General features: G+C 35.4%; 2 pseudogenes; both read left to right on the top strand.

Moving 5' to 3' along the window:
- On the top strand, positions 1–1,716 carry LOC18014357 (annotated as a pseudogene).
- Positions 1,717–3,554: 1,838 nt separating this feature from the next.
- LOC18014356 lies at positions 3,555–6,854 on the top strand (annotated as a pseudogene).
- The last annotated feature ends 17,294 nt before the right edge of the window (positions 6,855–24,148 follow it).

Below are 24,148 nucleotides of genomic sequence, written 5' to 3'. Positions count from 1 at the left end.
ACGCTATTTTGTTTTTTCTTAGAGCAAATATTAATTAATATATGGATCGTGCAAGAAATCTTCAAGTACCTCGACTCTCTCTTCATCGTTGTTTATCACTATGGCTGGCCGGAAAGGGAAGCTTTACTTGTGAGTTTCTGTCTTCTTTAATTTCGAATTATGAAAAGTTTCGTGGGTTCCTTTGAAGCGATTTTGAATATTAGACATTTGAATGGATTTATATAAGGAATAATTCAGAAATTCTTTTATATATGAGCCGAATTTTACTTGAAAATTTATGAAATTTAATAGAATCCGAAATGTTTTAGGGTTCTTAATTTATGCATTAAAGATTAACTAGAATGAATAGACCGTTGTAAGATTTTATAGAACATATTTTTACAATCTTCAATCTCAGAGTAATTTTGGGGTTCACATTCTAGTAATATTATCCGATTTTATAGGACCTGAAATGTTCTACATTAAAGAACATGACTAAAATGTTGTAAGATTTTACAGAACATATTATGTAAACTTTCATCTCAGCGCAATTTTGTTTTCACACTTTTGAAAAACTATCGTAGTTTATAGGACCTGAAAGATTTGTGTAATTTGATGATGTCTTATGACTCATAACCAAACCCAAAACTAATTCACTGTTTTGTTGACCCAAACTCTTTCACAGGCCAAACGTAGATGCTGCAGGAAACGGTTTCTTCAAGAGCAAGAAACAGAGCACAGAAGCAGAAAAGCCAAGTTTTTCTGACCTTCCACTATGCCACTTGGAAGTAATAATATCTCAACTTCTCTTAAAAGATAACATTCGAGCCTCCGCTGTCTGCAAAACATGGCGTGAAGCAGGTCTCTATATCCGCTTGGTAGACAAGCCTCCTTGGCTTATGTACTTACCTAAACGTGGCAACTTGTTCGAACTCTACGATCCTTTGCAACAGAAGATGTACACACTGGATCTACCCGAGCTAGCCAAATCCACAGTGTGTTACTCAAGGGACGCATGGTTACTTATGCGCAAAACCACTTCACGCCATATTTTCTTCAATCCGTTTACTCTGAAGCTCATAAACTTACCAAAGCTTGAGTTATCATATGATGCAATCGCTTTCTCTTGTGCACCTACATCAGGTACTTGTGTTCTGCTAGCGTTCTTGAGTACCATCACTACGAGCACTTGCCGCCCCGAAGCAACCGAGTGGGTTACTGAGTATTTACATTTCTATCTTTCTTTTGATTCACTTAAGAACAACAATGTTGTCTATGCAAACCGTCGCTTCTATTGCCTTGATAATACAGGAAGCTTATATTTCTTTGAACCGTCTTCTCTAGAATGGAGTTTTAGTTATACGAAATCACCCCATGTCCTTCCTCAGGTAGATTTAGCTACCAGTATGAGCGGAAGAAGAAAAGATTTTACTTGACTGTGCGGAAAGGAGTGTTCTTCAAGATGTTTACATGCGGAGGTGAGAAACCGATTGTGTATAAACTAGATCATGACTCCTTTGATTGGGAGGAGATCAATAGCACTACGCTTGATGGCTTGATGGCTTCACGAGTCTTTATTCTTCCGAGATGAGAGTTAATCTCCCATGGATGAGGAATAGTGTTTACTTCCCAAGGCTTTGTTTCAATTGCAAGCGTTGCGTATCGTATTTGTTTGATGAAGAGAGGTACTATCCGCGTAAGCAGTGGCAAGAACAGGAGGATCTATGTCTGTTGTGAATTAACTCAAATCAAACTAGAAGAAAGTGAATAACTTAGAGAGAGAAATCCGTTTAATGTTTTATTATTAATGGTGTGAATATATTTAATTACAATCTATAAAATCCGGTATTTATATCCTCAAAAAACTTGACCTCCAAACCCACTTGAGCTCATTAGGAAACCCTGCCGTATGGGTTCCCCCACACCCCCAGCGAATCTGCGTAAGCCCATGACCTAATGAAATTCACTAGGTCCGGTTAGAGCTCGCCGGCCGGCCTTTGGATTAGGCCACCTAATAAAGGTTTTACATATGAAGCTATGCGAAGGTTTAGATCACCTCATTTATCTTAGCACTTAACTCTCTCTCTCTCTTTCCCTATTTTTTCTTTCTTTTGGATCAGTTAAAGTATTTAACTACTTGATTTTCAAAGTGCAAACACAGAGGATTCAACTTTCTCTGAACTTCCATTACACCTTTAGGCTTGAGAATCTTTGCGAGGAAGTTATGTGTATAAGAAACAATGAGCAATTCTCTAAGGTTCCATTTGATAGAAGATGTTATGTGTATTCCTCGTTTGATAAAGAGAGGTACTACTGCCCGCGCATATGAGCGGTCTGAAGTGGAAGAGCTATGTCTTACTAAGACCATTTGGATTGAGGCGCCACAGACGAATGACTTTGGCTTTATGTGAAAACAAAGCATATTATGGCAAATGTTTTTGCACTTGTGTAGAGCATATAGAATATATGGGTTTGATTGGTTTAGTTTCAGCTTTATTCAACTATTTTGGAGATCATTGTCTCATTGATCAAGCAAATGGTTTGTTTTGACGGTTCATTTAAACCGTTGGACCTGATTCAAGAAACAAGCCACTTAGCGAAGAAGCAAATGAAGGGTGCTTAGTGATAGATAAGGAAGTATAATACAATAGGAATGTAAGATTTGTCGTAATTATTAGACCGTTGTACTTTTTTTCTATATATATTGTAAATAGAAATCGATTGTGCTATTCTCCTTCTAATATTAGTTTTTTAATCAATGCATGGTAAATCTGATAAACAAATTCACTTCACTTTTTCCACACTTTTTATTTTACTTCAAACGATTAAAATTTTCTTTGTTTTCTTTTCAGCTGTAGATGTTTTATATTTTTTAAAAAATTGTATTATCTATTATTATTTATATGTTTGGATCTTAACTTTGTAAGAGTTTAATAAGTTAAACTTTTATCCAATTTACAATGGTTGCAAAGAATGACATTCGATTTATCAGTTGGCTATTAATGGACAAAAAAGAAGACATGTGACCACCATATGCCCTTTTACATATATATTTCTATGGTAGAAAGATAGACACTACTATATACTGAAAATGATAATATCTATCCTCCCAAAGTTGAACCATACATTGGAAAAATATAACATCATAGCATAGTGGATAGTGCCATAGTGGTTACTGGTTAGTACTAGACTACTAGTGTTACCAATCTGTCATATTTTTGATATGGATTTTGTTTTCTTTTTGTATTAGCTAATCAAGGACCAGATGGAGGCACAAAAAGAGGTGAAGGCCAAAGATAGAATACACAGAACAATATAGATCACACGTTTTGTTTTTGGTTCCATGTTGGTTTTGTTTTGTTTTGTTTTTGTTTTGGAGGTCACGGGTATAGCTTTTTTTGTGGAGGGTCTACTTTTGTTGTTTTGTAGAATTGTAAAACACAAATTTTTTGAGGATTGTAAACCACAAAATTTATTGTGAGTATTGTAAACCACATGTGTTGTAAAGATATCGATCATTTTTTTCCTATATATATGTGTTTAGAAAGTGTTCTTATATTTCTCAAGAAAAAAACTCAAACTCTTCTTCTCTTTTATATCTCTATCCAAAAACTCCAACTCTTATCTTCTTTAATTTCTCTACAAAACTCCAGCTCTTTTTTTGTTTCCCCATCAAACAAACAAAAAAAATCATAAACTATGGTATCATCTTCAAACAATACTTTCGATGGATCACTTGATGAAAGTTTTGATGAAATCTATAACATGCATCTTTTGGATCTCCAGGTACCTTAAACGATATTAATGTTCTTGATCACTCACCTATTTTTGATGATATAAAGTCGAGCTCTAAAAGTAAATTACTTGGTCAACGGACACGAATATCATTTGGCGTACTACCTCACAGACGGTATTTATCAAAAATGGGAAACTTTTATCCAATCTATTTCAAGGTCCGAAGGAATTTGAATAGATTGGATAAAAGTTGCCCATTTCGGATAAATACCGTCTGTGAGGTAGTAAGCCAAATGATATTCGTGTCCGTTGACTAATTAATTCACTTTTAGAGCTCAGCCTTGTAATATATCATCAAAAACAGGTGAGCGATCAAGAACATTGATATCGTTTAAGGTACCTGGAAGTCCAAAAAACACGTGTCATATTCAAAGATCTTGTGATGCTATAGCTTCTAAGACGATTATCGGTTTTCCTGAACCACATTTATATTGTCTTTTCCAAGTGGTAGGACATATTGCATCTTCTTCTTTTTTAATAGTACACATATTGCATTTTCACTGAAATAGTCATTCCATAAGCGGTTGTGGCTTTGTTCGCGTTCTTTTTCAATATATGTTTGTTTCTTCTTTGGCTTTGTTGCTGCATGACGATCAAGAATATCATTGTACATATTGTAGAATTTTTGATCCAAGACTTCATCAAGTGATCCATCGAAAGCATTGATTGAAGATGATGCCATAGTTTGTGAATAATGTAGACCAATCTCCATGTAAAAGTCAAACCAGGCTAATCTGAACCAGGTGAATATTTTTTTTTCTGGAAAGATATATTGTGCAAGGAAATATATTTATAAAATTGATATGCTTACAATGTGCATCAACATACTGAGAATATGTGAGGTCTAAAGTATAGTAACTAACCCCAATCGAATATTTAATCTAGATCTCTAAAACGCATATCCATATTTAAATTTAATTTACTTACTATCATATCATTTGGAAACTTTCTTCGCCTACAAGATTTAGCCGTTTTGAGTAAGGAAAATTAACAAAGTTACCCTCTTTACTTGTATATTTACTCATATTACCCGCTACATCAGCCTTAACGTACGTAATTTTGGCTGATGGTTCCATTAGTTTAGTCGCACGACTCGCACTAATTAGGGGTTTTTGAAGTAATATAAAGGCTACGAGTGGACTTGGCCATTTTTCTTCAGGCTATTTTTGTTTTTTTCTTAGAGCAAATATTAATATCTGGCTCGTGCAAGAAATCTTCAAGTACTTCGTCTCTCTCTTCATCGTCGTTTATCACTATGGCTGGCCGGAAAGGGAAGCTTTACTTGTGAGTTTCTGTCTTCTTTTTCGAATTATGAAGAGTTTCGTGGGTTCCTGTGAAGTGGTTTTGAAGATTAGACATTTGAATGGATTTAAGGAATAATTCAGAATGAGAGTTTTTCAATAATTTGTTTATATATGAGCCGAATTTACTTGAAAATTTATGAAATTTAATAGGATCCGAAATGTTGTAGGGTTCTTAATTTATGCATTAAAGATTAACTAGAATGAATAGACCGTTGTAAGATTTTATAGAACATATTTTTACAATCTTCAATCTCAGAGTAATTTTGGGGTTCACATTCTAGTAATATTATCCGATTTTATAGGACCTGAAATGTTCTACATTAAAGAACATGACTAAAATGTTGTAAGATTTTACAGAACATATATTATTATGTAATCTTTCATCTCAGCGCAATTTTGTTTCCACACTTTTGAAAAACTATCGTAGTTTATAGGACCTGAAAGATTTGTGTAATTTGATGGTGTCTTATGACTCATAAACAAACCCAAAACTAATTCACTGTTTTGTTGATCCAAAATTCTTTCACATGCCAAACGTAGATGCTGAAGGAAAAATTTTCTTCAAGAGCAAGAAACAGAGCACAGAAGCAGAAAAGCCAAGCTTTGCTGACCTTCCACTATGCCTCTTGGAAGTAATAATATCTCAACTTGTCTTCAAAGATAACATTCGCGCCTCTGCTGTCTGCAAAACATGGCGTGAAGCAGGTCTCTATGTCTGCTTGGTAGACAAGCCTCCTTGGCTTATGTATTTACCTAAACGTGGCAACTTGTTCGAACTCTACGATCCTTTGCAACAGAAGATGTACAGACTGGATCTACCTGAGTTAGCCAAATCCACAGTGTGTTACTCAAGGGACAGATGGTTACTTATGCGCAAAACCACTTCATGCCATATTTTTGGTCGCGTTAAACTTTGTTGTTGATAATCTTGTCAATGTCAGTACTTGCAATCCTGGAGCAACTGAGTGGATTACTGAGGACTTTCCTACTGTTTTTCGAGAAGTTCATATGTAAAGCAGGCTTATCTATGTCAATGATCGGTTCTATTGCTTCAACGCAGGACAAGGCTGCTTGTATTCCTTTCACCCATCTTCCCGCACATGGAATTTTCATCACGCGTATAGACTCAAGTGCCCTTATAAACAGCAATATGGGCAGGACGAGAAATCAGTTTTCTTGGCAGAGAAGAAAGGAGACTTCTTTCTCATGTTTACAAGGGGAAATGAGAAGCCATCGGTCTATAAACTAGTCTCTTTGGAATGGGAAAAGATGAGTGTTACTGAGCTTGATGGCTTGACATTCTTTGTCAGCTTTTATAACTCTGAGCTGAGAACAGACCTCCCATGGATGAAGAACAATGTCTATTTCTCTAGGCTTGGCTATACTCGCAAGTATTGAATATCCTACTCATTCGATGAAAGAAGGTACAAGCCACGTAAACTTTGGCAAAACTGGCTACAACATTGTCCTCCTAATACCATCTGGATCGATCCGCCTAAGAACGTTTTAGACAATTTGTGAAAGTTTTGATTTTTGTGTGTGTTTAATGAAATTAAGTCATATAGTCCCCACTTCTGAGTTGAGAACATGCAATGTTTATCGCTCCGTGTTTAGCTACGGAGGAAAGCGTGATGTATTCAGTATTATATTTTGATTATGAAAGCAGGAGTATGGAAAGGCTAGATCTTTGTCCTCTGTCACTTTTGGATTCAGGCTTTTATAAAAGTCTTCTTCTTCTTCAATTAATTGACATTGAACTGTGTCTCAGTCTCCCTCGATTGTTCTTGTATAGGTTGTTCTGCTAGAGTTTCTTGTATCCTTCTACAGTTACGCGCTTATCTGCTGGTTTTGGCCCATTGGCACTCGTCAATAAGCTTGCAGCTTTGTGAATTCTAGTTTCTCTCTATTTTTAAATTATTTCTCTAAAATTTGTTTGGTAATCTAAACTTTTAGAAAATGCTACATCCGATTGTAGAAAAATGTCATATACTGATATCCATTGCTATATATTTAATATATGTTTAGATATAAAAATATTATGAGTATCTACCAAAACATAATATGAAAATTAACTACCCCTCGAAAGTACTATTGACTCGACACTGTTAACTGAGAAATCTCCAATAAACCCTTAATACATTTATCCTCACATCTCATTTCTCTCTCATGACGTGGAGCCAGAATATAGGAAATGTGTCAGGAAAATATTATGTTTCTTTCATACACAATTGTTTGCAGTTTTCAATACATAATAGCCAAAAGAGAAAACGACAGGGAAAGAGAAAGAGAAAACCAAACGGTCTCCATTTTTTAGGAGAAATCGCGTCTAACTAAATTTCACTCTATAATTCGAAAGCGATATCCTTGTTGTTTATCCTATTTCGAACATTTTGATTCCAGCGTTCTCTATTTCGATTCTAAACTCGGTCGGTCTCCATTTTGATGTGTTCTGCCATTTTCGTTGAATTGGTATAGCGATTTTTCGCTTTTCCTCTTTCTCGTGTTTTCTCAAAAAATTGGAGATGCTCTCTTATGTGTTACATCAGAAGTTGATTTTTTTGAATTATTGTTGCAGGTTTAATGGCGGATATGGAGCTTCCTCAAAGAATCCTTGCCGCCGATTATGTTCCTACCGGCGAGAGGGAGAATATCTACCAGAAGCTCTCGGTTCTTTCAGATATTGAACATGCTCTTGACGAGGCGGAACAAAAGTTCAACTACAAGAGTCAGTTTGGGAAACTCTACAAAATATCTGAGAAGCCTGCTTGGTCGGGTGCTTTTGCGCTCTTCACCCTGACGAAAATTTTTGAAGCCAAGAAAGACAATGAAATTTGGGTGTTATTTGCTGGGAAACCAATCCGATTTAGTCTCAGAGAACTCAAAATAGTGACTGGTCTTTGTTGTGAAAAATATCCACAGACTAGGAAGAAGAGAAGAAGGGCCAACAATGGCGAGCACTTCTACGAACAGTTGTTTGGTGGTGCTAGAGATGTTTCTGTGGAGAAGGTGGTCCAGATGCTTCAGAGTTTGTCTGTTACTGACAGAGAGACTAGGTTGTGATATGCATGTCTCCTCATTGACGATGCAATTCTGTTACCGTCCGTCTATTTCACACGAGTTAAGATTGATCTTGATCATGCAGAGAAGGTGGAAGATTTAAATTCTTTCATTTCGTATCCATGGGGGAGAGTTTCTTATGAAATTATAATGGAGTCTTTGCTAACTATAGATTTTGCTCACTTTGCTACCGCTAATGTTGTTGTACAAAGTTTTTTTCCCGGCAATTCAGATGGTTGTTTTAGAGGCTATCCCCGTTATTGTAGAAGACAACGATGGGAGTGCAGATGATGATTTTGTTAGCCGTCGTGCTGGGTAGATACTTCAGTTGTCAATGACGAAGATTCGATCCCTCGATGAACAAGATGAGGTAATCTTAAGCTTGATATGTTTTGCATTTCGCTAAATAATTCATCGTACGATATCATTTTTTATCACATGGTGAAGTGTTTCATCTCTTAATTGATACCAATGTCAATAGACAATAATAGTGTTATTAACCATTTTTCTTCGTCGATAAAAATGTTATCAGACGATAATAGTTTGATTTTCATTTACTTGTGGGAATATGGGATGAATTGTTTAGGATTCGTTTAATTGCTAATATGGTTAACACTACCTGCATATAGTGTATTCATTAACAATGTACTTTACCTAGACGGTAATAGTGTTAGCACTCTTAGTCGAGGTAGATACATTTTTCTTACTCGATTTCAATCTTATTATTCGATAATAGTGTGATTTTCATTTACTTGTGAGAATTTGGAATGGGATGTAGGAGTTCAATTGAATTGCTGTTGACATTTCTATAACAACGTTATTAGTAGATAATATTGTTAGCACTCTAATTATTCTGTTGTGGAACTTTTTAATTGATTACAAGGTAGTTAGAATATAATTTTGCTAGCACTGTTATTTTCGTATGATCACCGTTTTCATCAAGTTTATTAGATAACAATATCCTTATCCATTAATATAGTTAGCATTCTAATCAATATCGAGTGTAAGGTTTCCGGAATACCTCGTAACGTTTGATTTTTTATTTACTTCTAACAATGTTTTCACTCTTGTCATCAGGTCGAGGTGGAGATGATCATACGCCCTGAAATCGAGTTTCTTTCAAAAGAGGAAGATATTTCCTGGTCGGATGATGATGAAGATCCTAAAGTGGATCACATGATCAAATTGTATAATCAGGGTTAGGAGTTCTTGAGGGAGATGTTTGGACCTGGTTTGACGGCTGAACAACTTGCTAGTCGTTCTAAGAAAAGACGAGTTTCTCGAAAGGCTAAGGCGGCAACATCAAAGAAAGGCAAAGAAAAACTTACGAAACCATCTGCTACTCGGTCTGTTGGCGAAGGTTCTGGAAATGTTGGCATTGATCTCAATGCGATTGGTAATCTGTTTGACACCAAGCTAGCTTCTTTAGCTTCCTTGGTTGAAGGTAATTTAAAGGGCTTATTTTTTTCCCAAAATTAAAGAGCTGGGGAAAAAAAATAGAGATGATTGCTGCGAGTCAATCAATGGTTAACAACAAGATAGTTGTTGACGGTGTAACGAAGTGGTTTAGGGAAAATGTAATCGTCAAGGAAGTCGTCAATATTCCTGATGGAGCCCGTCCAAGTCTCGTTGCGAGGCAGACTGTTCATCATGTTGCAAATCACTCGATACCGAAACCATCTGCGCAGGCTCGAGGTATATTATCAACATAGCCCTATTGTTAAATGAATGTACTATGTAAACTTATTTTGATTTCTTTTAACAGGTCCAGTTGCAAAGCCGACTGTTGATCCCGTTGTAAATCACTCAAAACTGAAGCCATCTGGGCAGGGTGGAGGTAAATATCAACATAATCCATATTGTTGATTTTGTGTGCTATGTAAACATAGTTGGAATGTTTTTTTGTTAGCAATGATTTCTTAACATATCATTGTTCTTCTATCAGGTCCCAGCAACCCCATAAACAAAGAACTATCCGTGGAAGAAATTGCTGCTCTTTACTCCCTGACAGGCTCGAAGGATTTATCATCTGCCAGTGGTACTCCAATTATTGATCCGATAGCGGATAACATAGTTAACAATGATGCGGTTGACCTTACTGCTGATGGTGATAAGAGTAATTTTGATAAGGATTTTGGCGGTGACTATTTCGATGATAACCCTAGCACCGATAACATTGTTGATGATAACCAACATGACGCCCCTACTAATTTAATCGACGAAACCAATGTGGTAATTTTTTCGTTATTACCTCTGCCTTCAACTTCGTTTCCATAGATACATCTATTAAATAGTTGTTCTTCTAAAATGTCATATGTATCAGGAAAAACTCAGTTCTCAAGCAACACAAGGGACAAGAATTTGTCACCCAACTTACCTTCAGAAGAACCATCACGAACGGTAACAAAATTATCATTCTTTTATCCTACCGTTTATCAAAATCTTATATAAGTCCAAATATACTATATGTGTACTGTCTTAGCACTCTATTTTTTTTTCCTAGGTTCTAACTATAGCCCAACCATCTGAGAAAACCCTTGACCTGCGTTAGCAGAAGACCCGAAAACGGCCCCCACTCTGATAAGTCACCCTAATGTGGACCACTCTGAATCCATTTTGTCGGGTGGGGAAGATACTGCCATTCCAGTTAGCGCTACACTTCCTGAAGAGGATATGTTATTGGGGACTATGCCTGATGGAGTTAGTCAAATTAGTGGATCAACATTATTTATAAAAACAATAGTTCATTGATTCTCTTGTTGTGTGCTGTAGGGTTCTCATGATGTCGATATCATAGATGGAAATGATGAGGAACTACCTACCTCTGAGGTTGTTATCGATAAGCCCCCTCAAAAAGATGATGGCTATGAGGCAAGTGATATGGAAGGTCGTAGGAAAAGCAAGCGGACTAAATTTGCTTCCACAAAGATCGTAAACCTCGAATTGAAGTGCTTGATACTAAGTTTGTCTCCGGAATAGTCAAATTATATTCCAAGTTTTCGAAGGCTGCCAACCACGATGAATATCAGTTCAGCAAATCTGTTGTTGAAATGTTGGTTGGCATAGCTGAGGGTGGGTGTCAACAACTTTTCATAGAGGTGGACATATTATACCCACCTTTTAACCTTGACAGCAACACTGCGTCTTTCTGGCGCTCCATCTCCTCACTTCAAAGATTGAGGTTTTGGATTGCAACGTACAGCTTAGGACAGATGTTAGCATACCGAACGAGTTGCGTTCTATTGCGGTCATGTTTCCTTATCTTTGCAGGTAAGTCGGCGGTAATGATTCAATGGCAAACATGTCGTTAACTCAGTTGTCAATTGAATGGGTATCTGGCATTCAACAGATAATTAGCCAAAATGATTCTGGATTAGTATCTATATTTCTGATGCAAGCTCATGCTATTGGTGGAATCGACCATTGTAGACTGTTAGACCCTTCAGATTTGGAGATGGATGCGCGGAAACTGATTACTGTTCTCATCGAGGTTTTTAACATCTAAGTCATGCTTTACCTATCGTGAACACTACTTTTAGGGTTCTTATCCTTGTTTATTTGCGGAGTTTAAAACTATCTCTGGTGTATCATCTGTTAACCATTATGGGGGGTCTTTTTTCCTTTGCACCACTCTTTTTTCGTTATGTCAAGGATTATGTTGGAATATTTTTCCGACTTCCTCTATTTTCCTATTTAAAGAAGTTTCTTTACCACAATCATAATTGTTAGCAATACGATGCTTAAAGGTGGTAACAAGGTTATGTCACAAAAAAAATTATTGTGATAACTAGGTTAACAAGTATAAGGCTTATGTTAACACAAAGGTATTTGTGATAACATAATTTTTGTAGATGGCTTATCTTGTATTACACAAAGGTTTTTTCATAAATAGCGATACTGCAAACGGAGTTACATATGATGGACCTCTTATTAGCATAACGAAAACATAAAATTTACATTCAGGTAATTATCCTTTCATGTTTTTGAAAACATAACATAAAATGAAGAAACAACCTAAATACATAACCATTCGCCATCACCTCCAAAAAGCCTTCTTCAATGCCCATAAACCAAAATATGGAGGTCCATCGTCTACATTTATGTTCTACGGCCCCCGTATTTTATGTAATCATAAGAATTTAAATTGCACTTTAAGTTAACAATAAGTATAGCTTTTGAAGAGTTAAATTAGCGGGAGAGAAACTTTGCAAGTAGAGCGGTTATGGCCACAGCCCTTGCAACGAGTAACATTGCCTTCGACTAACACGCTGAATATTAAGATATACAATCAAATGTTAATTGGTGTATTGATAACAATTAAAATCATAATTTTAATATACTTTGAACTCTCCTCGTGACGGTATACGCTGCTTACGCGGCTTTCCTGGTGGCCTACGTACAGCTGGAGATCCAAGATTACCTCTCCCAACATCAGCTGCCGATGGTGCGAGGAAACCCATATCTGGTACTGGAAATATTAGTTCTTCTTTTATTGCAGCAGCGATTGCATGTTTACAGGAGATATGAAGAAGCTAAAATTCCCGACAAGTGCATGTTTCCTCCCATAGATGGACTGCGTAAGCAACATCCATTTCATCTCGGAATTTGTAAACGCCGTCATCTATATGTTAACAAATTTAATTGTTAACAATGAAAAATATTATAGGATTACATATTTTCATAACAAAATATCGCGACGACTTCTAAAAACTCTCTATCAATATCTCTTGGACCTTAGGATTAACAATGTCTGTTTCTGTCTGAGCAGATCCCCTTCGTAGAGCAAACCAACTAACCAAAGTAGTTATAATAGTTTCAAGTATTGAAATTGTTGGATACTCACGATACATAGACATCACCTTGTTTAGAGTCTCTGATATGTTACTTGTCATGACGTTATAACGCTCTCCAACAAAATGTGATCTGGTCCAATTTTCAAATCCAATTTTTTTCAAGGTACTCTGCACAATTGATTTGATCTCAGCAAAGAATCGATCAAACTCTGAGAGCCGGTAAGCACGAGCAGCCTCTGACACCAAGAATCTCAGATGGCCGGATTTGAAAATGCTAACAATGTTATGTTGCAGGTGAACAATGCAAGCACCATGCAAGGACATCAGATACACCTATCATCACGTAAACATAATTATATGTTAACTATGTTACCACACAAGATTATAAAAACAATAACTTAGTTAACGATGCTATCAACTTATCGTTGTAGTTAACATAAAGAGATAGGAGTTTTTAAATACCTCTCGAATGCTAGCATATATTGATGAGTGTTTTTTCCAAGATGAAAACCAAATCTGGCTCATCTGGCACAATGGCCACTGTTTTCGTTGTTAACAATTGCAAATTCCGAGGGAAACACTTGAAATTTTTTTTTCTTGTGCACCTGCAGCGATAAAACATCCTCCGTAACGAACACTCAATGAGTACCATCGATAACTACTACTTTCCGCATGTACCGATTACCATTAGCGCACGCAGCGAGCGAAAAGAACAAATATTTGAATCGGTTCTGTTATGAATGCCCTTGTTCTATTTCCAATGCCACCACCGAATTTGGGTTTGTTGACATGAGTTTTTGAAGTAAGGCTCAACCAATCTAAAGCTCCCAATGGCAGACCCCAATGCGTTGTCCATTGCAATTTCCTGTGCCCTCCATGCTTTCTAGTAACTCACATGGAGGCTATATTCTTGATGCAGCAGTCTTTTTAAATCACACGCTCTTGGCCCCCTTCCACCAAGCCCGTACTTTTTACGCATCATATTGTCGATAACATGGATAGATGCCTGTTTATGAAAATCTCCGCAGGCGTCAACACTACAGGTGTGTAACAATCTGTCAGCTCTGACCTTATAACGCTCACTTTCATCCATCTTAACAGCATATACCCTCTATGGGCATGTCGTACCAACGCAAACGACAATTACAGGACAATTACAGATTTTGACCACGAGTCCATGTATCTGAATTGAAACTTTCTGTTAATTGCATGTATGGCTAATTTCATTTTGCATTCCTCTTGATATTTAAAGATGCATCCAACGAAGATATCGTCGCCCTCATAGTCCACATCGCGCACAACACGCGCCAGTTCATCTGCTGAGGTAAAATGTTTTCACATCGTTAATAACACATCACATCCAATAACTTAAGTATGTATGTTAATCAAAATCACGGTGATGAAGTTAACGCGGTCAGTGTTCTAAGTCTTACTACTATATTTGTGATAATAGTTTATGTCTTCAATCTAGTTAACGATATCAGTGTTGATAATTAGCAAGGTTATGTATAATATTTTTTAACTCTTTTATTTTATCTGTGAATTTACTCCATTGATAACTATGTTAGTGGTGTGGTTTAGTTTCAGATTTTTGGGGTTCTCCATTTATATATTAGGTTTTACATTGAAGTGTTTAATGATTTCAAATTTAGGCAAACAGAGGAAGGTTTCGGGTTTAGGGTTTAGGGGTTAGTTTTTAGATTTTAGGGGTTAGACTTTTGGTGGTTAGTGTTTAGGGTTAGATATTTTATATTTATCTTCTATAATAACTTTGTTATCAGTCTAAAAACAAAATGGGTTTTTTGTTTACTTAAACCTCATATACTCCTCTCTTTTTCTCCTATTCTCGTATACTCTCGTTGTAACTCCAGTTTGTTTTTAACACGAAAATGGACAAAATGCACAAAAAGACAGAGAACCCCTTAATGAATCAACATAATTACATATCCAATTGATTTTAATCATTTTATCCAGACCTGCATCCAGATCCGATTTAAATAATCAATTTAACCGGAATTTTCCAATTAAATCGGACCTAATCTCATTAAAAATCAAAAATCGACGAAACCATAATCGAGTCCATCGACTTCTTTCTCCCAAACCCAAATCGAGTCCATCGTCTTCTTCCTCTTCGTCTCAGACAGACGCAACTCGTTCTCTTTGAATTGTTCCTATTTAAATCCTCATATATTCCCTTTAATTCGAGTGATATTCTCCTCCATTTTCAGACCTGTTTCCATTTGGACTCTTTCAATTTGAGTGGTTTTTTTCCTCTTCCTATTGTCGCCACCGCCGCTCACTCTTCCGTCGTCGCCGAACAGGTACTTTCTGGGTTTAACTAGAACATTTGACTGAAGATTTCTGATTTCCTTCTTGATTTCTGATTTCTGTTTCAGAAATTCTAGAGGATATCGACTAGGGGTTCACCTTCTCAATTCGAAGAACCAGAGATATCTGAGGCTGAGTATGCCATGGCATCAGAAGAAGAATTGGGTTCAACCTCAAACGCTGATCCATTACAACCGGTATGTAGAAGTAGTTAGTGTTTAGTATAACTAGTTTGCTAAGGTACGACTATAAAATATGTAGAGCTTAGGGTATAACCGATATTATTCACCTACAATATGTCTTTTGATTGCAGCAAGAGGAGGTCACTGAACCAATGCAACCCCACAATTTTTCCTTTACACAAGCCGAGTATAATTTATACCCAAAGCTTCAATCAAGGTGTGAAACTTTCAATTTCATGCAAGTCCTTAAAAATCTTGATAACTCAGAGAAGAACTGGTTTGAGAACCACCCACAGTTCAAGCATATTGTCCACATGTTTATCCAAAGAAATAGAATGCTTCAGGGAATGTGGATGTTGCTTCTCAGAACTGCAGTGACAGACAAGTAGAGATAGTGTTGGTTTGTTGTAAATGTGTGTCTCTTCGGTATTCAATCAACACGATCTTCTTTTAGAATTATTCTGCCACCAATATCCAGCCGACTATGAGAAGTTAGGGAGTATGTCATTTGTGGAGGACCAGTTTGGAGAGGGAAAGACTAATATAGAGGTGAAAGTTGTGCTTGAGAAGCTGAACTCCATGGATTTCATCGATGGTGATACTGATAGGTTGAAGATGGCTGTACTTTTCTCCTTAGCAACAGTCCTCAAAGAAAAGTCGAAGAAACATGGTGGATCCATAGACCCTTTCATTCTCTGAGTGGTGGATGATCTGAATCTGTGTGAAATGTTTCCCTGGGGACGTTTCACTTTTGATGACGTCTTAACTGAGGTTGCACATCTGATGGATCATTTTCGAGGATCTGTGCAAGGGAATTAGACATTTCCAGGATTCATATTGCCTTTACTGGTACAACTAGTAATCTTAGTATAACCTGCAACTAGTATTATTGGTACAACTAGTATTTTTTGTACAACTTGTATTATTGGTACAACTAGTATTGTTGGTACAACTAGTATTTTGGTACAACTAGTATTAATTTGTACAATTAGTATTTATTGGTAAAACTAGTATAAGAGTGTTTGAATTGATTCGGTGCAGGCACCCACAGGGCGTGGACGCACCAAAAAAGCAGCACGGGAGAGTGTGGAAACACCTGCACCTGCAGTGGAGACCACAGAGACTCTTGAACCAAAAAAGAAACACTACAAAGTAATCCAGCGGAAGAGTGCTGAGAGTCAAAGGTTGGCTGACATCATTAGGAGTAGGAGAAAGTCTAAACCGTCAAGGTATTTATCCACTCCTTTCACAGATGATGCACCTGCAGAAAGGAAGAAACGAGATGCTGCAAAAAAGAAGTAGAAGAAAAAAGTTTGTTTTGGTTTTTGGTGAAACTAGTAGTGGTTTTTGGTGAAACTAGTAGAAGGTTTTTGTTGAATTCTAGTAGGAGGTTTAATGTTTTATGTTGATGAAACATGATTCAAAATATGTTTATTTATGTTTTCGGAATATTTGTGTTGGTACTACTGGAATTATCTCGTACAACTGGTGTTGGTACAATTAGAATACAAAATAAAAATAAACGTGTATCGTCAAAATAAAAAAAAATTAAAAAATAGAAAAAGCATGAGCGCCTTCCAATTGCTTGTGCACCGTCAAATTGCACGAACACCGTCAAAATAATAATAAAATAATTTAATTATTTATGTTGCGCCAACAAATAATGCACATAGTTGTACCCAATTTTTAAGTTGTACTCTATTTCATATAGTTGTACTTTCATAATTAAAACAGATTTATTAGTTATAGCGTACTATAAATTACATTTTTATAGTTGTACTTTTGCAATTAGGTCATAATAAGATATTTAAGAAATATTTATATAATACTATGTATAGAATTATGTTTTTTGTTAATTTTCTATAACAATCTAGCATTAGTTATAATAGTTACCATAAAAGTATAAAGTAGAACTTATGAAATAAGATATTTATGTTCTCAATATTCAAAATTGGATCAAGTTGGATTTACTTCATCAAAATAGATATGAAATAGAGTCCTTAAACACATAATGCTTTTCGAATTGCGTATTTTAAATGAAACAAAAAAATGAAGAAGAAAACATCAAATAGAAAATAGTTGTCCATAGAAATTATACTAGTTGTACCTAGTTGTACCAAAACATAACCAGCAGACGTAAGTAATAGATACAACCAGTTATACTAGTTGTACCTAGTTGTTCCAAACACAGAGAATTACAAATGCATAAATCATTCTACATTACTATCATTAAACAACAGTTGCTCCAATCGTCCTCTTCCTCTTCTTTTTCTTCTTCCTCTCCCTCGATGTTCTCCAACTGATAGATGCCTAGTTATGTAAGTTCTTCTTTTTTTTTTTCTTAGCAATTTTTAGAGAAAATACACATTTTGGATATGGTCAGGAACAACCCAGTCATTTTTATGGGGAACTGGATAGATCGTCCTGCAGTAAGCCAACGATCAGTGCTCCATCCAATAATATTTGGAGCAAAATTCTTGTGGATGGAGCTCCCTCTCCCCGCTTATAAAAATATCAGCTGCTATTGCATACACACACTGGTACTTGTCGATATCAAAGTACTTGCAACTGCAACTTTTATTTCTCATATCAACCAGATAGACTTTGCCATCATGCCCAATCACATTGTATTTAAGGTGGAATCTGTTTAACTCATACACCGTTAATAGTTTTGCTTCCACACATCTCACGTACATGCATTTCATTTTCCACATATGGCATATGTCTCTGTGCCATAGAAACTACACCAAACGTCTTCATATACTTGTTAAGCCATTCAGCCAATTTTGCAACAATCACATCAATCATTGGTAACAGCGAGCTTCCTTGCTTCTACAAAAACACCATTGATAGATTCTGCACAATTGGTGGTGTCTATGTTATACATTTCTCCTGGAAAATAACATATTGCTCATTTTCCCTTACCAACACTTTTATCCAGATAATCGTCTGCATCCGGATACATTCTCCTAAAAGCACTGTAAAGTGTCAAGAATTTATTCTCTATATAAGCATGAGCACATTCTCTGAACTTCTTTGCATAGGCCGTTTTGTTGACGTTTCAAACATTTCCTTTCACATTTTGGACAATATGATATATTTAAATCCCATGCTGAGACAATGGAAACACCTCACGAATTGACTTGAGGAGACTTTGATTTCTATCAGAAAGAAAAACCAGTTCAGAAACATCTGGTACAACTGATCTCAACATGTTCATAAACCACATCCAGGTTGCATATTTCTCACCATCAACTACACTAAAAGCAATTGGATAATAGTGACGGTTAGCATCCTGAGCTTTAGCAACAATTAAAACGCCACCATATGCATTCTTAAGGTGGATGGCATCCACAACAATCACTTTTCTCATGATTTCGAAACCCTCAATGCAAACTCCCAAGGCTAAGAATAGATACTTAGGGTCCGACTGGTGTGTTGGCTGTGAGAACTTTAACAAGTTTTACAGTCCTTACAGTTTTTTTTCTTTCCAATCAGACTTTTTGAAGACTATAATTTATTTTACAGTCTCTACAGAACTTTTAAATTTTTCCTTCTTACTTTTATGTTTTTTTTCTACAGCCACTTTTTCTTTTATTCTCTTTCATCTCTCCTACTTTTTATCCATATTTTTATTTTGCTTTTTTTTTTAATTGTTTCATGAAATGAACTATGTCTGTTACTAGTTTTAACAAACTATTGAAAAAAATCAACTTATAATAGATAAATATTTAAACATAAAAAATCCACTAGAAAATATCTGATTGTAAGAATTTACAAGTTGAAAATTAGTATTTGAATTTACTATCAGTACAAGTTGAAAAAATCAACTTATAATAGAGAAACATTTAAACCTTTATACTTCTTACGCATAATTTTTTTTTTTACTAAGTCATTAACTTTATTATTAGTTTAAAAAAATTATTAAAAAAATCAACCATAAGAAGACATTCAAATAAACAAAAAAATAAATAATCAAATATTATTTTAAGATATCACAAACTCTTATAAATACATTGAGAGTAATGTATATAATGTTTTTCGAAAATAGTAATTTTTATTTTATTTAATTAAATGTTGAAAAAAATTGTGTTTTCTTTATTATAGTTTTCTGTTGTATTGGTTACTTATGCTAATAATTAAATTTATTATTTTTTTATTGTATAATTTACATTTTAATCAAAAAACTAATATATAAATTAACAATAGCAGTTTGTACAGTTTATGATAACAATCAAAATTTTAAAAACAACAGTCTCAGTTTTTACAGCCAAAATTTTTGCAGCCAAAAATTTACAGTCACAGCCAACAGTCACAGTTCTTACCAATCGGACCCTTAAACTTGTTTCCCTTATCCAATTCCACATAATTTTGTGTACCAGGATTCATGTACTTTCGCATGTACAAATAAGAATGCAACAAATGATAACTCTCCTCTGGACTTCCCCGCACATCATTAACAGCTGCTCTTTTTCCTCTCAATGCGGTGTAGTGTCTAACCAACAGTGGTGTGCCTTTCCTTTGATTTTTGCTTGTAATTGTAGTAGCTCGAGAACATGTATGAATCTTGTTGTAGGTTCTAATTGTGAAAGAATCTGAATTCTTGGTCTTTGCAGCTCGTAAATACCACTTACAACCATCTTTTGCTCCACGAAATTTTAACACATATCAACGTGTATCTGACTGGACGATTTCAAACTCAAAACTATTTTTATGGGAGGCAACAAACACTAACTCTTGCAGTGACTCCTTTTTACCAAATTCTTGTCCTAGAACTATACCAATACCATCTTCCCATGTATGATTCACATACTTATCTCCTTCTACAGCAGGTGCGACCTCAATATCATCATACATACCAAAGTCTTCATGCAGACTATTTCCAGCATCTTCAACATCTTCAGTATCTTCACTAACAACATCTTCTTTTTACAGACCCTTTTTTTGCAGTTCTGATGGTTTGCCTCTGTAAAACGTATTCATACCATCATTACCATCTCTAACAACATCATTATGCCATTCAGTATACTCTCCAGGTTGCACCAATTCCTCATTTCGATCGACATCTTTGATGAGCTCCACATGCAAAACACTTCTACATTGGTTGTTATTCATTTGCATTAGATAACCAAAAACATCTTCATCATTCCAAACATATGATGGCTTCTTGAAATCCACTATCAGTGGAAAGTAGCTAAGTCTAAGCTGCGTCATAGCTCCATCTACCATAATCTTTTTGCAAATTCTATCAACCAGCTCATAGTATGTGATCTCCTCCATAGATGTCTTTATCACTAAAGTCAAAATTTCATCCTCTACTGAGCTCCACCTCATGTAGTCACCGTCCTTTGAATAACATCCCCCTTAATCAAAACATATGATTGTGCACAGAGTGTTATTCATCGTCCCCTTAAAAGAAAAACAAATACCATTAGAATATATTGACAGTTGTACGTCAGTAGTACCATTTGTACCAGTTGTTACAGGAATACTAGTTGTACTAAAAAACTTCTGGTTACTTATAAATCACTACGATTAAGATCGATGATTCAGTACGATTCATACATATTTTAGTACTATAATATACTTAAATAACCAATGTAAAGCCCAAAAACGTAACCAGAAAAAAAATCACAAAACACATAAAAACTCGTTATTAATGTTATAAAGGGGAAGATATCACCTTCAATATCAAGTTTCTGGTGTTTTTATGGTGGAGAGCAGCTCAAGAAACGCCGGCAGATATGTGTTTTCTGTTTCGGTCGAGGATCGTCGAGAGCAGTCTGTTTCTGTTCTGGTGTTTCGTCGAACTCCATAAGAAAGAAGAAGAAGAGTGAGTCTCATCAGGGTTGGTTGTGGTTGGATGGTTGGATGGTTGGATTGGATGGATAAATTAATACCAATATTAATTGGTCCCGGTTTAAAGAAGGAGAAGGTAAAAAAAATGGAGTTTACTTTTAAATGAAGAAATAAAAATGGTGAAAATAATAAGAAAAATATAGAGAATAAAAGAAGAGTACGGAGAATTTTTAAAATTCATTAAGAATATATGAGGTTAAAGTCTGGTTTTTTTTTGTTCTGATTGGGCATATGTTTGTTTTAGAACAAATTCTTCATTTTAACTTAAATCCTTAGAATTGTGATTGAAAAATAAATTTCATTCCGAAATTGAGTGAGAGGAATCAAAATCGACTTTGATACCAGATTCATATATTCCTTTTGTTTTAAATAATAAAAAAAGATATTTGAAATTTTTCAGACATATTAAGAAAGTTATTTGTCGTTATTTGTCGTTATTCACACTGACTGTCCCAAAGAGAAAAATGCTTAACTTATGAGTTTTTTTTCTCTCTTCTCTCTTCTATATATTTACATCTCTCGCTAACTCCTTAGTATTCCGAAATTAGAAAGATATCTCAGAGCTTCCTTTTTTTGTAGATTACAATCTTCAGATCACAGACTATTTTTACTGAATTTTCAGGAATTTGATTGGTTTTGCCAAATTGGTTTAAATCTATAATGAGTTAAACTCATTAAGTTAAGATCTATCCACAGTATTCTACGAAATTGAGTTTTCTTTTATCTCAATTTATTATGTGGTTTTTTAGTTCTGTTTTATCAACTCGAGTTTCTTTAACAAAGATGCCTTGAAAGATTATAGCTTTCACTTTTAGGTAAATATCATTATTTCGAGTAATTTGATCACTGTTTTGTTTATCAAACACTCTTTCCAAAGATGTCGAAGAAAATGGTGGGATTGAATTGAATAGTCAGAGCAGAAAAACAGAGGAATCAACTTTCAGGTACTTGTGTTCTGCTAGCGTTCTTGAGTACTATCACTACGAGCACTTGCCGCCCCGAAGCAACCGAGTGGGTTACTGAGTATTTACATTTCTATCTTTCTTTTGATTCACTTAAGAACAACAATGTTGTCTATGCAAACCGTCGCTTCTATTGCCTTGATAATACAGGAAGCTTATATTTCTTTGAACCGTCTTCTCGAGAATGGAGTTTTAGTTATACGAGATCACCGCCATGTCCTTACACCTCAGGTAGGTTTAGCTACCAGTATGAGCGGAAGAAGAAAAGATTTTACTTGGTTGTGCGGAAAGGAGTGTTCTTCAAGATGTTTACATGCGGAGGTGAGAAACCGATTGTGTATAAACTAGATCATGACTCGTTTGATTGGGAGGAGATCAATAGCACTACGCTTGATGGCTTGACAATCTTCACGAGTCTTTATTCTTCCGAGATGAGAGTTAATCTCCCATGTATGAGGAATAGTGTTTACTTCCCAAGGCTTCGTTTCAATTGCAAGCGTTGCGTATCGTATTTATTTGATGAAGAGAGGTACTATCCGCGTAAACAGTGGCAAGAACAGGAGGATCTATGTCTGTTGTGAATTAACTCGAATCAAACTTCATGAAAGTGAATAACTTAGAGACAGAAATCGTAAATTGAGTTAAGGTTTTATTATTAATTGTGTGAATGTATTTAATTACAATCATTAATGGGGTTTTTGCTAAAAATAACCTAAAACTTGATTTTCAATACAAAAGTAGACCCCTGAAAAAACATTTAGCAGATATAACCTACAGGGGTATTGAAAAGACCAGTAAACAAAAAACGGATGTCCTAATTACCGTTTTCTCCCTGTCAAAATCTACTAAAGTAAAACTGAAGTCTACTAGTAGACTTCATTTTATCAAATGAAATGAATTTATAAAAAACAGTAATTAGTATAGTCTACTAGTAATTAAATCTGTAAATTTAATTTAAAAATTTATAAAAAATTATTTTGGTATGAAATTTACCATGATAAATTCCGTAATCGTAACCCAAATGCAAAAAAAAATATTTTTTCACATTGGTAAATGGAAATGTATGTTTTTAAATTAAGTAGAAGTAAATTTATTATTTAGGTTTTAAAAGTTGTAGACTTCGATATTGAAGTCTACTAAACCGTAAAAATTAACCTAACGGACATTTAACCGAGATTAAACCGGGAATAACTTCCTTTAACCAAGAGAAACTGCCCTTAACCCGGTAAATTAATCTAGACCCCGGAAAATTAGCAACTTTAACCGGAAAAAACTTACCCGAACCGTACGGAATTACCAGACTATATATACGAATTACAGATCCCGTTAAAAAAAACCGTCGAAAAGTTCGTGTAAAAAAAAAAAACTCGAAGGCGATTTCCGTTTCTCTGCTCCGGCGCCGTCGACATTCAGAACTACCGCCGATAAACTCGTTCAGACAAGTTTTCTTTCTCCAACCACACCCCCATGCTTCCCTACTCCTCCGTATTCATCACCGTTCCGTTTTCTAAACCCCCATTTTCCAGATCTGAAATTAGGGTTTTTTTTTTTTTTGCAGATTTGCTTTCGCCGTTGGAGGTTAAAGTAATTTCCTGCCTCAAAACGGTTAGTAGATGTTGTTCCGAAGTTATATACTTAGCAATTCTTAAATTTCTTCTATCTTCCTCTAATTTTTTTTCCGTCGGGTTTGAATTAGGTTTTTTTACCAGATCTGGTTGTATTTTCTCGGCGCCAGCTGCATCTAATAAAGGCGATAACACTCTAAACTTTGTAGATTGACTTCATATACAGTATTTATCATGTATTGATTGCTTTGTTTGGGTTCTGTAGACTTCATATGTAGTATTTATGATGTTTTGATTGCTTCATATACTGTTTTTTTAATGTTA

Source organism: Eutrema salsugineum, unplaced genomic scaffold (assembly GCF_000478725.1).
Source record: "Eutrema salsugineum unplaced genomic scaffold, Eutsalg1_0 scaffold_3, whole genome shotgun sequence".
Taxonomy (NCBI): domain Eukaryota; kingdom Viridiplantae; phylum Streptophyta; class Magnoliopsida; order Brassicales; family Brassicaceae; genus Eutrema; species Eutrema salsugineum.
Note: the sequence above shows the minus strand (reverse complement) of the source record. Positions and strands in the feature narration are given on the sequence as shown.